The sequence below is a fragment of the Struthio camelus genome, chromosome Z (genome assembly GCF_040807025.1).
Source record: "Struthio camelus isolate bStrCam1 chromosome Z, bStrCam1.hap1, whole genome shotgun sequence".
NCBI lineage: Eukaryota > Metazoa > Chordata > Aves > Struthioniformes > Struthionidae > Struthio > Struthio camelus.
Window position 1 is genome coordinate 37,940,290 of NC_090982.1, and position 15,434 is coordinate 37,955,723.

Sequence of the window (15,434 nt, forward strand, 5' to 3'; positions counted from 1 at the left end):
TTGACTTTCAGTAGTTCTCATTTGTTGAGACTAGATAAGTTGAGGCGGTAGATTTCAATAAAAACGAGATGGTCATAGAATGTAAGTAAACCAATACTGGAATTAGATTTATTCTCTACCTGTGCCACAGAAATCCCATGTGATATTGGTTAACCATTTATGCCCTCTTCAAACTGAGGGTGATTTAGCAGTGCTCTATGCCTAACATTAGCCTTCAAGGCACTCAGACTCTTGGATTTGGTCATTGCTTCCACAACTACAGATGAAGTCTAAGATGGAGCCGTATTTTTACACATAATGCTAGGTGGCTGAGTCTAGCCCCTGAGTTTAGGGGAGCTGAATCCCACATTGTGTAACTTGGCTTTCTACCTGAAGGGCAGTTCCATCTTTTCACCCAATGCAAAAGTATGCACGTTCATGTTTTCTGAAACAAATAACACAGCATTCGAAAGGCTCAAGAAGAAATCAATAAAATTGTCTTTGCTGCTGGTATTAGCTAGCTGGCATTAAGCCTAAAATTAAGTTTCCCGCGTGCATTGGTCTGCGCAACATGAAATGCTGGATTACTGGTAAGGGAGTATCAGCTATTACATGCTTTGAATAAAGCAGTAGTCCTCTGGGAGAAATTGTATGCAATTATGAAGTTAAAATTATTCAAAGAACACATGCTTGCAGGTGGTAAATTCATACTGCACAAAAATCTTTAAGGCCCATTGATAATTTTAACTCTAAAAAATGTTAGATGTGATATATACTTTTAAGTAAATAAGAGCCCAAAAGTGTAACAAGAAATTTACCCATTAACCAGCTTCTTGTAATATTTCATGAGCTGGAATGTAATTTACTCTTTATGTAGACCTCTTAACACAGACAAATCACTGAGCCCTGGATTATTTAGTATTCTGTAATTATTCTGCTCAGTTTCTCTCCAGCAGAAAACATTATTGGGTCACACTATACTCTTGAGCATCAATGAAGTATAAGGAGTTGTAATTTTCGATTGAAAATTTTTCTTCTTGTAAAATGTGATTAAAGTTGAAGCAAAGAGAGGGAAGAAAACAGCACCAGAGTGGTGGTTGTCTTGCAGATTGTTCACCACCAGGGAATTCTTCTTAGGATCTGTTGAATCCTTTTCTATTTTTAAGAACAGTTGCATAATATATGCAATTCATAAAATATTCCTTGCAAATGCAGTCTAACTCTTCACATATCACTAATCAGTTACCTCTCTATTAGAGAGAAATTGTTAGATTTAAATTAGATTATTAGATATAAATTGTGGAAACATAATTAAGTCCTAGAATTTGAAACTAAACAAGAAAAAAGCAAATCTGGAATGAATGACTGAATAATAGTAGAGATAGATTGTTTTAGGCTTTTTCTAAATAGGTCTTACTATGATTGTAAGTATCCTGGTAAAGCAAGCAGTTTGGGTAACTAAGATTGTATGCTATTTCAGCTTATTTGTATTTTAGCTTTTCCCTAAGAATTGTTTTCAATGTCTCACACTGCTAAATATTTTCAACAGCTCATCCATTGATTTGCAAGGCTTTATACTGCATTATTTGACCCTTTCCTATTGCACACTTGCATTTCAGAGGGACCAAAATGCAAATTAAGACAGTTAGTAAAAGACTATCAGGCACTGGAATGCAGCTTTTCAGTTAATCAAAAAATTAACTTACAATCTAAAAGCATATTGAAGATTTGAAGAATCTGGCTCATACTTCTTAAAATAGAATGGGGTTGTACATGGCTATTCAAATCTGCACTAAAATTTCTTTAAAGTTGTGGAATTTACACAAAATGGACAGAAATTGGTCCTAGCCATGTGGTGAATACACAATAGAAGGTATAACAGCTTCTATATTTTTAGAACAGGAAAGGATTCATAGGCTTTTTTCCTGTAAGATTCATCAGAAAATGAAAGCCTTGCAGTAGTGGAGAACATTAAGTGAAAATTATGTAAGATCACTAGGAAATGCATACATCCTTGGGGTTTGGAGGTTTTTCTTATACTTACTGTTTGTTCTGCAGTTGCTATATCACTTGAAGACCAAACCAGACATTAGAAAGAACTCACAGTCCAAAGACAGGATTAAAGCAGAATCCAGCACTGCTGTCCAACATAAACAACATTACAGGAAGTGTATTTAAAGATCTTTTCAGTGAGGCAAAGTTTGTATAGATAAGTATTTTGAGACAAAATGAGCTTGAAAGATCTCTATTCCAGCTACACAAGCCCTTCTTTAAACCTTTCTTTAATCTGAAACATCAGCAGCAAATTTCAAGTTAATGACAGCTACGAAATACTTGCTCTCAGTTTAATGCAATTGCATTAATTGCATCAGAGGGTTTGAGAAGAGACAGAAGTGGCACCTTTTATTAGTGCAGAAAAAAATAAACACCTCAAAAGGTCTTATGGTCACATCTATGGGAGATGCACCAATTTATACATTAAGTGATGTTATTCTGTAAGACTAAACTTCTGTAGACCCCACATAAGAAAATAATTGCAGGAGCCCAGGATCAGCTGGTAAAGTAGGGGCAGAATTTAAATCTCAGTTTGCCTTTACTGTAGGAGATCAGGAATGCGTGTAACAGCAGGGAAGAGAAGTAGAAGAGATACTCTATCATGGCTCTCCACCTACTGCAGCATTTTGATTTCTGGCATATAAAACAAGTGTTTTCATGTTCTGGCCATTCTTATGAACATGCTTCATAGGGAACTATGCAAGCCTTGCCATAGAATTTCTTAGCACAAGTAGCCCACCCAGGAGGAGAAAATGGCACTGTATTATTTATTCCTTCCTGAACAGTTAAAGCATTTTCACCATGATATACCACTTAAAAGTTGCTATGGAGTGAAAGTACAGATATTACAGTGACTGTATGAAAGAATGCATTTGTGTTCTGACTAGAAGTAGAATTGAGGTCAGTGTTTTCTTCCCTAGCCCTTCTGAAGGGCATGCAGCCCACTAACAAGTAAAACTTTCTCCTTCATGACTGAGCAGTATAAATCAATTCAGGAACATGAAACTGTCTCAATTTTCTAGTCATGTTTCATAAGGTAGTATTTCCTAAGCTAAGTTACCAGAAGATTAAGTCATAATACTAAGCCAGCCTCACAAACATTAACTCTTGTTAAGTAAGGGGATGTGCTAATTTGGGAAACACAAGCAGAGTACTCACATTAAAGGTATCATGGGGACCTGAGGAGGTTGTTGCAGTGGCAGAGGTGAGACATCATGGGAGGGTTTGATCATTGCAAAGCATTTAGGCCTCAAATCCATAAGAAATGAAGAATCACTTTTGTAATCTTTTAGGATGCTCAGGTCATTCATTATGGCATATCAACACTACAGACTTCTGTCAGCTTTCCTAGGGTGTAGGGAAGTATCATCTCTGATGAATGTAGTTGTGTTAACAGAAAGCCTTACTGAGTAGACCATAAAAAAGTACTTTGTGCACTAATTTCCTTAGAATAAGCTCTATTAGAGTTGCAGTTTTGCTAGTATAAGGTATGTTTGTACTAGGAGATATTTGCCTATGTATTATGATAATTTCTTCATACTCCAGTGAAATTCAGATATAACCTCCCAGGAAATCAAGGCATAGCATTCAGATTGTCTTGCTCCTTGAGCAGTTGTGTTGACCGCTGAAAGACAGGCATCCACAGTTGGTTTTCTTTGGATCCCCAAATATAGAATAAGTATAGACATGGGTTCTATTTCACTGCCATGCAGAAGGGATCTGAATGAAGAATTAACAATCTACATGGATAAACATCACTTTTTTGCTTTTACTTGTCAGTTTATGTATTTGAGACAAAGTAGTATTGACAGCACGGAAGAGTTTTCCATTTTACCCTGATAGGCTCAGGCAAATGCGTTTTTGGAATTACTCCCCACACAACTGCTGGCTTGTTAGTCAAATATAGAAGTAGTACCTGATCTGTAAGAGGGATCCTTACCTTTCTCAGCTCTTGAGGACCGCTAATCATTTGCGGTGAAATATCAAAAGCACCTCTTCAGAGTCAGTTAACTTTGAGATGAAAATTTGAATCTGAATGTAACCCCTCTAGAAAGGGTTAGACTAAAGGGTACTCTGGAGAATACAGTCTCAGATGTAAGGTACACAAAAAAGTTTAAAGCATGGGGGAAAGCCAGAAAGGAAACAAGCTGGACACAGAAAAAGAGATTTTTGTCTTAGAATAAAGCACCGCTTTGGATCCTTTAACTAAGTATTTGTTGATTGTTAGTGAAACTTAGCTCAGGTTTCAGGCAATTTCAAGGTACACAGCTAACATGCAGGCATCCCATTCCCTTTCATTTTTGGTTACCCTCATAATTGTTTTAGGCTATTAAGAGTCTAGTATCCCAATACGTTTTTAAGAGGTGTCAAAACACTTATTTGATTTTATCTGTCTTGGAATAGGATAACACAGAAACCTAGCAGGAAAAGTCTTCCAGTGATCCCTAGGCAAGTTTCTTGACAAAACTGAGGAGCACATCTGAAACCTGAAGGTCCTGGGCAAAAACTGTAGCAATGAGTAAACATGACTAATTCTAGCTCTAAGAAACCATCTCAGAGCTAGAGGCTTAGCACTTCCATTGTTTGCTCTCTTGTTTTGTGGGCACTTGCTAGAAAAACCAGAGTTTATTTTTAAGCATCAACCATAACTCTAATTAGGGCATTTTGAATAGCTACCAGTTGGAAACATTCAGTCTTTATTATCCTGTTGAATTTCTAGGTGAAAGTGCACTTGAAATTATCCTTCAAAGGAATGGAACAAGGTGTTTACCTCTTGAGCCTTCAGGCATGCCTAAGATAGTTTTCAACTTGTCTGTTTTCCCAGCTTTCATGTTTCCATCATGAAGTTAAACAGTATGCCAGAGAACATCTGTCACTGATTTGTTCTTTCATTATTTTGCACTCGGATTGACTTCATTAAAGTCAATTTACCTGACTTTCAAGGTGTTATTCTTAATGATAGCTAATATAGCAGATTCCCTCCCTCCCACAGCCTCTTCTTGCTAGCAGTTTTCCTGTACACATACACCCAATTCTGAATCTGTGAGCACAACATTAAGAGAGATCACATGCATCTTACATGCAACACCATTTTCAGAAGTACTTTGTCATCATGGCATAACTAGACTGCATGATAAAAGCCTAGTTTCTGTGAATTCTATGGCAAAAACTTATGCTCAGTTTTTCCATTTTCTTCTCATCACATGCTCTTTTTGTTTTCTGGAAATGAAGAGGGGAAACTCTCTTCCCCCAGGGGCCAAAGCACCATCAGAAGAAGAGAATTTTAGATAGTATTTGAGCTTTTAAGTAACCTAAAGGTACTTGGGCATTTCTTCTGAATCCTTATAACCACAGTCATTTTGATGCATGGGAGACTCATTCCTCAAGCATCTTCTACCTAAAACATGATTACAAAAAACAAGACTGTAGACCACAGTTTCTCTTGTAGTCTTCTGTATTAAGCTTGTGTTCTTTACAGCCAGTAGTTTCTGGTACAGCAGAAATTCAAGCTTGCTTGAAGCAATGCTTTGACATGCTCATTGTTCTCTCCCATTCCTCTTTCTCCCCCCTCCACAAGCACACTTGCTCTGAGAGACATCTAAAGAAAAAAAATACCTACTTACATTTCTGTAGTTACATTTCACATAGCCAGTATCAAGGAGCAGCAAGAGCAGTGCTGTTTAACAAGGCAGGTGGGACAACTGCCAGCAGTTCCCCCAACACAGGCAGTGCCCACCCCTTGCCAGGAGGTAGTCCCACAGCACTTAAACACAGCAGGGTCTAAGGACTCATCAAGAGGCTCAGACGAGGCAAGGGGATGCATGAGATCCAAGGTCAATCCAGGAGATGAGGCTAGAGGTAGGACTGGAAACAAGGATACACCAAGATCTACCTAGGAGACAAAACAGCAGACTGCTCTTTCTGAGCTTAAATAGAGCTCCTGAGCCCATAGGCAGGGGGCTTGTAGGTGGCAGTCCCAGGTGAGGCACATCAGGGCCATTAAAGCCAGTTAATGCTGGCAAGGGCCTGACAGCCAGTTAGGCCGTTGCCCATCCTGACATCACCTGGGCTTTGATTCTCAGAGGTCCTAAGAAGTTCCAGCACCTGCTGATTCCAGCTGGCATCGAAAGTGTTTATTAGTTTTCTGAGAAGTGTTTCTGAAAAAGTAATCCTTCATGTTCATTTATGTAACTTCTCATATGAAAAGTAAATGAGATCTGTCATATGCCACTACCTTGATTGATAGACCTCATGAGGCTGAAGAGAAACAGGATGACTCAATCACATATTTTAATATGTCATTAACTTTGCATTGATTTAATCTAGTCACTACTGCATGCACAGAAAATATTTTTGCATGTGTATGTGTCACTTCATGGTGTTTCTAAGCTGTAGGCCGTGAATATTTCACACAAATCAGCCGTTTTCAGTTTCCAACTGCTTGGGATGTGTCTGTGTTATTAACTGGTTATCTTATGAATGGGGAGGGTAAACATGTAGTTATCTCCAAACGCTAGCTTGGCAATAAAAGAAAAAAGAAAATGGTAACAACAAGGCAAGCGTAGACACTTATGAAAAATCAGCATTATGTGAGCAAATAACTATGCTCTTGTTTCTGAAAGAGATTTTCCTGCCAAAATCTTCAATTGGATTTAGTTTAATAACTTTTTATATCTGTATGAATGATCTTGTTGCAAAATGTAGCCTTCATGCCAGGATGATGAAAATGCAATTTTCAAGGATATGCCTGTGTGCAGGGGCCAAATTTTTATAAAGGACTTACTGTATTGTACATTAGCACCTTATTGTACAGTATTGTACACTAGTCCAATGACCATTTAATAAATGGCCTGATTTTTCAGTGTCACTAATCACAACTTCGTACTCCTATCTCAACTTACAGTGTTCAGAGTCCCCCTTTGCAGAAGGAGTATTAGTGGCCAATAAAGTATTAATACACGTTGAGGTAACTCCATTTTGTATTTTCTCAGCTAGCCCGCTGTCGACTACATCTAAAGTGCCACTGTGTTGACGACAGTGAAAAACTGTTATAGCATGAAGTAGTTGACGCTGTTTATGACCAAAAGCAGAAGGAATTCAGGAGGCGCTCCACAGGTCAGCTGGATGTGCAAAGATGTACAAAGATGAGCAGCCTGCCCTATGTCTGATTGGGGTCTTTGTGGTTAGTACGTCTTCCTAAATTTCAGTCTGTTTGTGACCCATGATAGCTGCAAAATAACGGCTTGGGAAGGTGAGCTGAAGAATTCCTTTTGCAGGCAGGAGATCCCAAGGCAGGAGAGTTTGTGCCTGATTAGCTTTTGGAATAAGCAAAGCAGAGAATTGCCTAATTGGGGGAAAAAAACGCAGCTTGCAGAAGAGAGTATTTCCCATTGTGGTAGTAGTGACTATGGCAATCCGCCTAGACAGCACTGGCTCAGGCATGCCAATAAATCACTTCCTTCAGGCACTACCTTCTTTGAGCAGCTTCAAGTGAAGAATACCACCCCCAAAAAAACCAGTGAGCTTTTGCCCTACCCTTCTGGCAATGGGGGCAGGAAGGGAAGAAGAAGGAGATGGGGGGAAGGAGCACAGAGGATGTAGGAGATGGGAGGGGAAGGCCACGTCAGCAACAGAAAGAAGGATACAGAGGCTAATGACATGCTGCACTCCTTATCTTGTTCCCTTTCTCTCCTCTCCCCGTCGGCACTACATTGCCTCAGCAAGGCTGGGTACATGCTCTGCGTTACCAGAAATGCAGGAGTGCGATGGTGTATCAATGTTGTATTTTAATCCAAATTCCTTTCAAGAATCTTCTCCTTGAAGCTTTAAAAACAGAGTAGAAAAATGGTATGAGAGATGTGGGTAAACAATATAATCAGAAGTTAGAAGAACAACCACTTAATAGACGTCGCTGTTAAGGATTTCACAATTGGGAATCTGTTACTTTTTAACTATGCTTTAACACAGAGATTTTTACAATATTTTCAGTGGTGATTGCTAAATATTGCTTTCTGTTGCCATTGAATCTATCCTGTGTATAGAAAAGCCATTTGATAGGGCTTGTGGACATGAATTAAAATAAAGACCTGCTGCTGGACCATGCCTTTCTCGATTCCTCCTCACGAGAGGCAGACCCCAAACATGCATTTACTGTCTCTAACATGCAGAAGCAGGCACATGCAACCTTCCCACGTATCTTCATCCCTTCCAACTGTCTCACAAATCACCACTGTGAGGCTGAAAATGCGTCTCTATCTCTGAATGTCCTTAATCCCTTTGCCATTTTGTCTTTGCCATTCTGCTGCCAAGATCATTGCAAGATCATGGGGTACTGTTACAATTGAAATTAAATATTGTTTCTGAGCTTGAACTCTAAGGTCAAAAAAGGCCCAGGCCTCGGGGCATACTGTATGATGTTTATTTTACCACGAAAACGGTACTTGTGTTAAGATTGTCTATGTCTGTTTATCCTTAGTTTGTCCTTGTAGTACCACCTATTTCCCATGTTTCGGGGAAGGAGGCTGGGGCTCATAGTTTATTGTTATGTGTGGATGAACATTTTTTCCCATTATTTTTTGCTTATTTCCCTAATTTTCTGCTTACTGAGGTAAGTAGATCAATGTTACGGCTCTAGCTTTGTTTGTTTGTCTTTAAATCCCTTAGAAAAAGTACACAGAGTTTTGGATAAGGATTCTTTCTATACCAAAATATAGAGTTAGTCTCTATACCAAAATGCATTGTGAGTATTTGTGTGTCAGTATGGATATCCACTTAATAGAAAAAAAAAATCATGTAAAAATAAGCTTATATACGTATATAGTGAGAATAGATTAAATTTTTATATTACTTACTTTGTACAAGTAAATAACAAGCTTTTTAAATAGAGGCAATCCTAGCCTGCTAATTATGTGTAATTCTGTTTACTATTTAAAGTTCAAAGTATTGTGCACTCTAGCGTGATTTATATGTCTTGGAGCAAGAAACAGCCTACGCGTGAGTTTACTTGTAAAGTACGTTCTACCTGGCGGGGAACATGATCTAATAGTTTATTTAGACTTTGAAAGGATTTCTTCAGTATTTTTACTTTGAGAACTACAGCTGTCACCCTATGTAGGAATGAATGCACTCTAAGAGGCATGCAATATAAAACGTAGTTCCATTATCTGTTACTAAAATAGGCCAATAACTTCATACTGTAGTTGCATTACCATAATTGACTAGAACACATTGAAATTAATGTAGTCATTCTGGAACAATTTCTTAACCTAGCACGTGCATTGCTCACAAAAAGTCACTATTCGAAAATTTTGTATATCCTATATGAAGGGTAAATGTGTATGTCAGTGCCTGCAAAGCGAAACACGGTAGAAGCCGTGTTGTTACCAAATTTCTGTTACTAAAAACGCAATACATTTCTTTACAAACACTTCCCTTAACTCATCTCTCCAAATTCCAGGATGATCTTATTTAAAGACTGCAGTGCATGCAATTTCTAGGCTGTTATTTAAAATGCAGTATTCCAGCATTGTTTAGTTTAGATGCTCTCCTTCAAAGCTTTTCAAAGAAAAATTTGATGAGCTTTATTGAATTTGTTAAAATTCAAGGAAACCTTTTGCATATTAAAGCAAATATATTAAAGCAAGCATTGTCTAGTAGTAAACACACTGTGGTTTTTAAAATGCTATCATGTTTTTTTAAATCTTGAGAGGCATGTTATTTAACTCTAGATCTTAAGAAACAGTGAACAGCTTAAAACTCACATTTTGTCTTATTTCTGTACATATTCCCGTCTCCTTGACTCAAGCTTGAGGTCTCTCAGAATTTGTGGTTTATCTGTGGGACCTTGGAAAATAGTATAAATATGATTCCTGAAGAGAAGTAACAGTAAAATAAGCAGTATAAGCAGTTTACTTTGAAATTCTACTTTCAGTCTGTTTGTCATTAGCCTGTCTTCTCTGCAGTTAGGGATCCCTCATCTTTGAACTTTTATTTCACTCTTTTGTCCAATTTCAGTATGTTTAAGGACCAAATTCTGCTCTCATGTTGCTTTATTGCAGGAGGCCTCATGAGCAGCTCAGAATTACTTGGACTGGGGTAAGCAAAACTGGTAAATATGCTACTATTCTTCAAGAAGCCAAACACACCATATTTGCAGTAGACGTGACTCTCTCTTGGTCTGACTTTCAAAGTTTAAGCATGATGTAGGTAGCAAAATGTGCTTGGTTTGCTTATTGCAAACCATCATTTATGAAACTTCTTTGAACGAACGTGGGAGTAAACCTTTAGTTTGTCCTTTCCTTTGCTAATTATATTTATGTTTTCATTCATTTTGGATATATGTTGCTGTTGACCTAAACCGAGGTCATTTGTGTAACTTGGCAGAATTTTTGCCAATGATATATAGGGTATATAGAATGGTGATTTCTGTAAGCGTCCTTTTAATGAAAACTCCCATTTGTAGAAAATGTTGCAAGACGTCAAGCTCATGTTAAAACTTTTATACTTCTTTCTAGCTCTCTGGAAGCAAGCATAGAAAAATAAGTGTTTCTAAGCCTAAGAGAAAATTGGTAATGCTGCATAAAAACTTTGTTACTTTCTAAAATCGGTGTGTAGAATGTGAAGCAGAATGCTATGCAACCCTTCCGTTCCCCTGAACTGCTAATGAGGTTAGCCTGCTTTCCTGCCAGTTTGTTTGCCCACATCACGGAGCTCCCACATGCCCTTGCACAGACTAATGGCTTCCCAGGTTTCTGGACTTCCCAGGCTTCCAGGTTCCTGTGCTCCACAGCTGTCAAGCTGCAGGCTCCTGGAGAGTCTGGGCTTTCAAATGATGTGACTGTGGGCAGCCTGGCTTTGTAGGAATATGAGAGTCCAAAGATTTGTGGGTGAATAATTAAAAAGTTCTAATTTTAGTTCTTCCAAAACATTTTACTTTTTTAATGCCTTCTCTTCCTTCCCCTCCGTTACGTACTCTCTTCTCCAGTCTCTCGGGGAATATTTTGAATATTTGGCTTATTTTCCGACTTGATTCAATTTTGTAAATACAGATTTATTCATAGGTAGAGATTGTTCTTACGCAAGTTAAATCACATGCACAAACAGTAGAATGATGAATTTGTTTTGCTGCAGATCAGCCCGGACTGTGAGCATCCTCTTAGGGTCTGCAGGACTGTTATGTGTGTGACCCCAGCATAGACAGGAGCCTTGATGGTGGGGAGTGTTGCTGTGGGGACTGGACTCTGCAATTTGATCAGCAGTTGAGAGTTATATTGGAAAAAATGGTCGGTGATGATAGCAAACTTTCTGAGACTAATGTCAAAAATTTATTGGCAGAGATGACAAGAGGCATGTCTTTGCGAAATAATTTGCATACTGCAAATAGATACATATCTTTCTGTCCCTTTTACTGATAGATAAGCTTAATGAAAGGCTTTCTCACTTGTAGTATGTATACACATTTCTGTGTAAGTACAGCTTTAGCACATATATTTATATGTGAACACATTTCCTTCTGAACTTCTTTTCAGAGGTTCTCTTTACCTGTAGCATGGCAAAAGCATGTAAGTGTCACCTGATTTCTTCAGATCTTAACAGAAAGGCAGCATTGTCAGCAGATAAAAGTCTTAGTATCCTTACAGCTGAAGGTATTCCAGATTTCAAGTAAAGAAATGAATGTTCTACTTATTGTTGAAAGTATTAAGTATTTATTTTTTCTCTTGTAGAACTTTTATCTTATTGTTACAAGTATTTTGGTCAGCATATGAAGTATTCAATCCCTCCATTTCTTTAGGGGTATCATTCTATAGGTCAGTGTTGTTTAACACTGTTCTACAACATAGATTAAAAAATTGTATTTTAAAAGCCTTTTTTTCATAATATTTTAATTAATGTTTATAATAATTGGTTTGAATCTGATTTAAAGAGTTGGTTTCAGCTTGTTTAAGGTAGTTGTACAGTCCCTTCAATTATTTTATGAAAGTAAGTTTCTTAAGTAATATCATTTCCCAAATGGAATGCACTTGTCTTCCTCCAAAACAAAAGCATCCAATGGAAATCTGAAGTAGCAAATGAAGAGACTTTACTGGTATTGCTTTGAACAAGATATTCAGTCATATGAGAAAGAAACAACGGAAAAAAGCAGACAAGATGCTGAAGTCTGATACAATCACGGAAAGTATGCTAGGAAAAGCAAGAAAACATGGAAGAAAGGTTGACACTGAAAGAGGTGACTGATAAAGGCTCTGAACTGTGAAGCAGATGAAAGGTATGGAAAAATACCCGACTCCGCCATCCACTTCTATTCTTACCAGAATAACCTCACAGATCCTGGATTTTGCCAGGTCACCTAGACCTTATCGATGCTTACAAAGCAGATTACTTTCAGTCCTGAGGTAAAACTCCTACTTTTTGAATGAAAGTTACAGAGCTTAAGGCTGGAAGGGGCTCTGAGAAGTCATCTAGTACATCTTCACTTTAAAAGCCTGTCAGCTGTAAACCAGGTATTCCTGCTGTCTACCTCACCAAAAGATAAGGCTTTCCGGAATAATTCACGTGACCACTCCTGGTGCCCATATGAGCATCCCTGATCTCCTGTTATGCCATTGTGACGGGGTGGCAACCTGCTGTAGTCACAGTATCATGTCCTCAGGTAGGTCCCTAGCAAGCTATTGAAAATGGCCTAGCCAAAAGCCTGGGGCATGGTTTTTTAAAAGCTCTCAACAACATATAGCTCTCCTCAGCAACCTACCAATTTCTACACTTCGTGTCAGAAAGTGTTTCATAATACTGAACTGCCTTGTTTTCTTCTCTCACCCTGAGAGCAGCCTGTGGTTCAGAGTCGAGCCCAGGCCACTGAGAGCTTTTTATCCTGAGAGCCTTTCTGAGCTTCGGCTCTGCAGCTCGTGAAAGTCGGTGCTGCTCCTCTGCCTTTGTGGGGCCCGGGGAGAATGAGGGGAGACCCATGGGAAAATGGAGTTCTTTTCAAGGGTCTTTGCCCTTAGCTCAGAGTTTCTTACTTCCAGTCTTTTGTAGGCATCTAATTTAATTGCAGCTCAAAGCACCCAGAGTTGAAAGGCTTTGTCATTACTAGAAAGAGGTAGGAGCTTTCAGAGGCAGCTTGCATGCCTAGTTAGGCGGGTTGTATGTCAACAGTTGTAGATCATGAATATTGCCTGTTAGCAGTCTCAGTTGTCTCTTCATGGATGAGTGCAGCTATAGCTGAGCCCTCGTCTCTGCACTCTGAGCTATTCTGGAAGCAGCGTTAACTATGTTAGCCTTGCGGAAAAAATAAGCTTTCATGCAGGTCAAATTAACTTGAGTACAGTGCTGAGTAGTCAGGATAACCGCGATGGTTTGTGGTTACAGCTTGCTTTATGTGGCCTCCTTGGAGAATGAACAACCAGGTTTGTTTGTACCTACTTTTGAAGAAATGTCCTGAGGTTTTCACCATTTTGAGCAGTAAACCCTCCTCTTCAAAGTGTTGCTGCTTAGTTATTTTCCTCCTTGCATAGGTACAACTGACTCTTTCTTATGTTTAGATCTTTACACATTTTTATTGAATTTCATCTCTCTGGGTCTCCAGTTTATCAAGACTGTTTTGCATTCTATTTATGTCCTCCAAAGTACTGGTAACTCCTGCGTTGCTGTGGACAGAAAATTATTAGTATATCTTTTGTTCCTTTAGCCGGAGAGTTAATTCATATGCTAATATTGAACTGAGCTGGACACGAAACAGCACTTTCTCTAGCGCTTTTAGAAGGTACACTGGATAGTCACTTTCAGAGGTAGTGAGGCAGGACATCCTTTTTTGCCTGTAAATACGGACCAATATGTTAAGTTATATTATGCTTATTATTTTAAAAGGATAATAAATATGTTTAAAATCTCTATTAAAAAACTAAATCTAAGTATTACTGTTTTGGAAAATTCTGCGGGTTGAAACTTACTGGAGAGGAAAGTGAGTGGCAATATTGTTCAGAAATGCTACCATCTTGTGGTGCTTGAGATGACCGAGTACACAGATAGCACTGTTAAAGGCAACTCCTTACCCAAGTAGTATGTAATTATGCAAAATGTGTATGGGCCTGCTAAGAGGAGCTCTCAAAGTAGTGTTGTGAATCCTTAATATTGCTGTAGTATTTCCATTCAGTAGATTAGACTTTTGTTTTTGAAATGAAATTCCTGTTAAATACTTTACAACAAGTTATTATAAATGACTAGTAAGTAATCTGTAGTCTACTGGCATATGAAAGATTTATTTATGACACCAAATGCCATGGTGAGGGGTCATACGCAAAGCAGAAGAAGAAAAGGACGTCCTTTGCTGTGGAGAGCTTACAATTGATGTCCTGCTTTTAACATGAATATATGAATATAATGACTTGATAACAACTAATGTCTCTTGTAATGCTTTGTAAATATTTTATTGCCATTGATTTTGTAGTTGCAATACAGTGCTTTGATGGCACATGACACCTCGTCTTTCTAAGTGTCACTCTCCTGGTATTAAGCATTATGTCAGTATCTGTTTATATTATCATTTCATTACTGGAAAGATTTTCTTTTTTTCATTAGAGAGCATACATTAGCAATTTGTTTTACTAAAAATGTATATATTGAGGTTTATTGATTACAGTGTGTATAAAATAAAGATGTTTGAAATACTATCGCTAAATATACTTTATATTCAGTATAAAATTATTATGCTGGTAATTTATTTTGTTTGATTTAGTGCACAACATACTGTATTGAATGCAGCATGCTGTAGTAAATGCAGCATTTATCATCTCAGTGCATTATTATATCTACAAGATTGTGCTATATTAAAAGTTTTTTCTATAGTTTGTTAAATACAGGATCATACCTACCTTATAAAACTATTCTATTGTCTGTAGCTCTTGAAATATTTTTCTTGAGATTAGTAAATCATGATAACAAGTTTAGTAATCTTTAACGATAATGTAATGTTTTACTGTTCCTTTAAAAATCAGACTACAAATCAGTAATAGTGTTTCAAGTATCTCTCTGTGAAGCATTTCTTTGATGCATTGTATGAATGCTTTCCAGTGATGTTTTATGTTTACTGTCAGTTCTATTAAGATAAATGCAAATTATATGTAAATCTTTTCCAGTTGGCATATACACGGGTGAATAAGCTATTAACTTTTGATTGGGCAGCCATGGATGGAATTGTTATCTTGTGTTCTTCATTATTTTTGCTTTTCTGAAGAGTGAATGCAGGAAAAGAGCTGAATGTAGAGGATAAAATGGTCAGAAAGGAAAGAAGAAATAATGGTTAGACAAGCAATATTAAAGCACTATATTTTGTGACAATAAAAGTCAGATAGACAACCAGTTTTGTCTGAACTTTTGGGATTTCTCTCAATGTCATGTATTGCAAA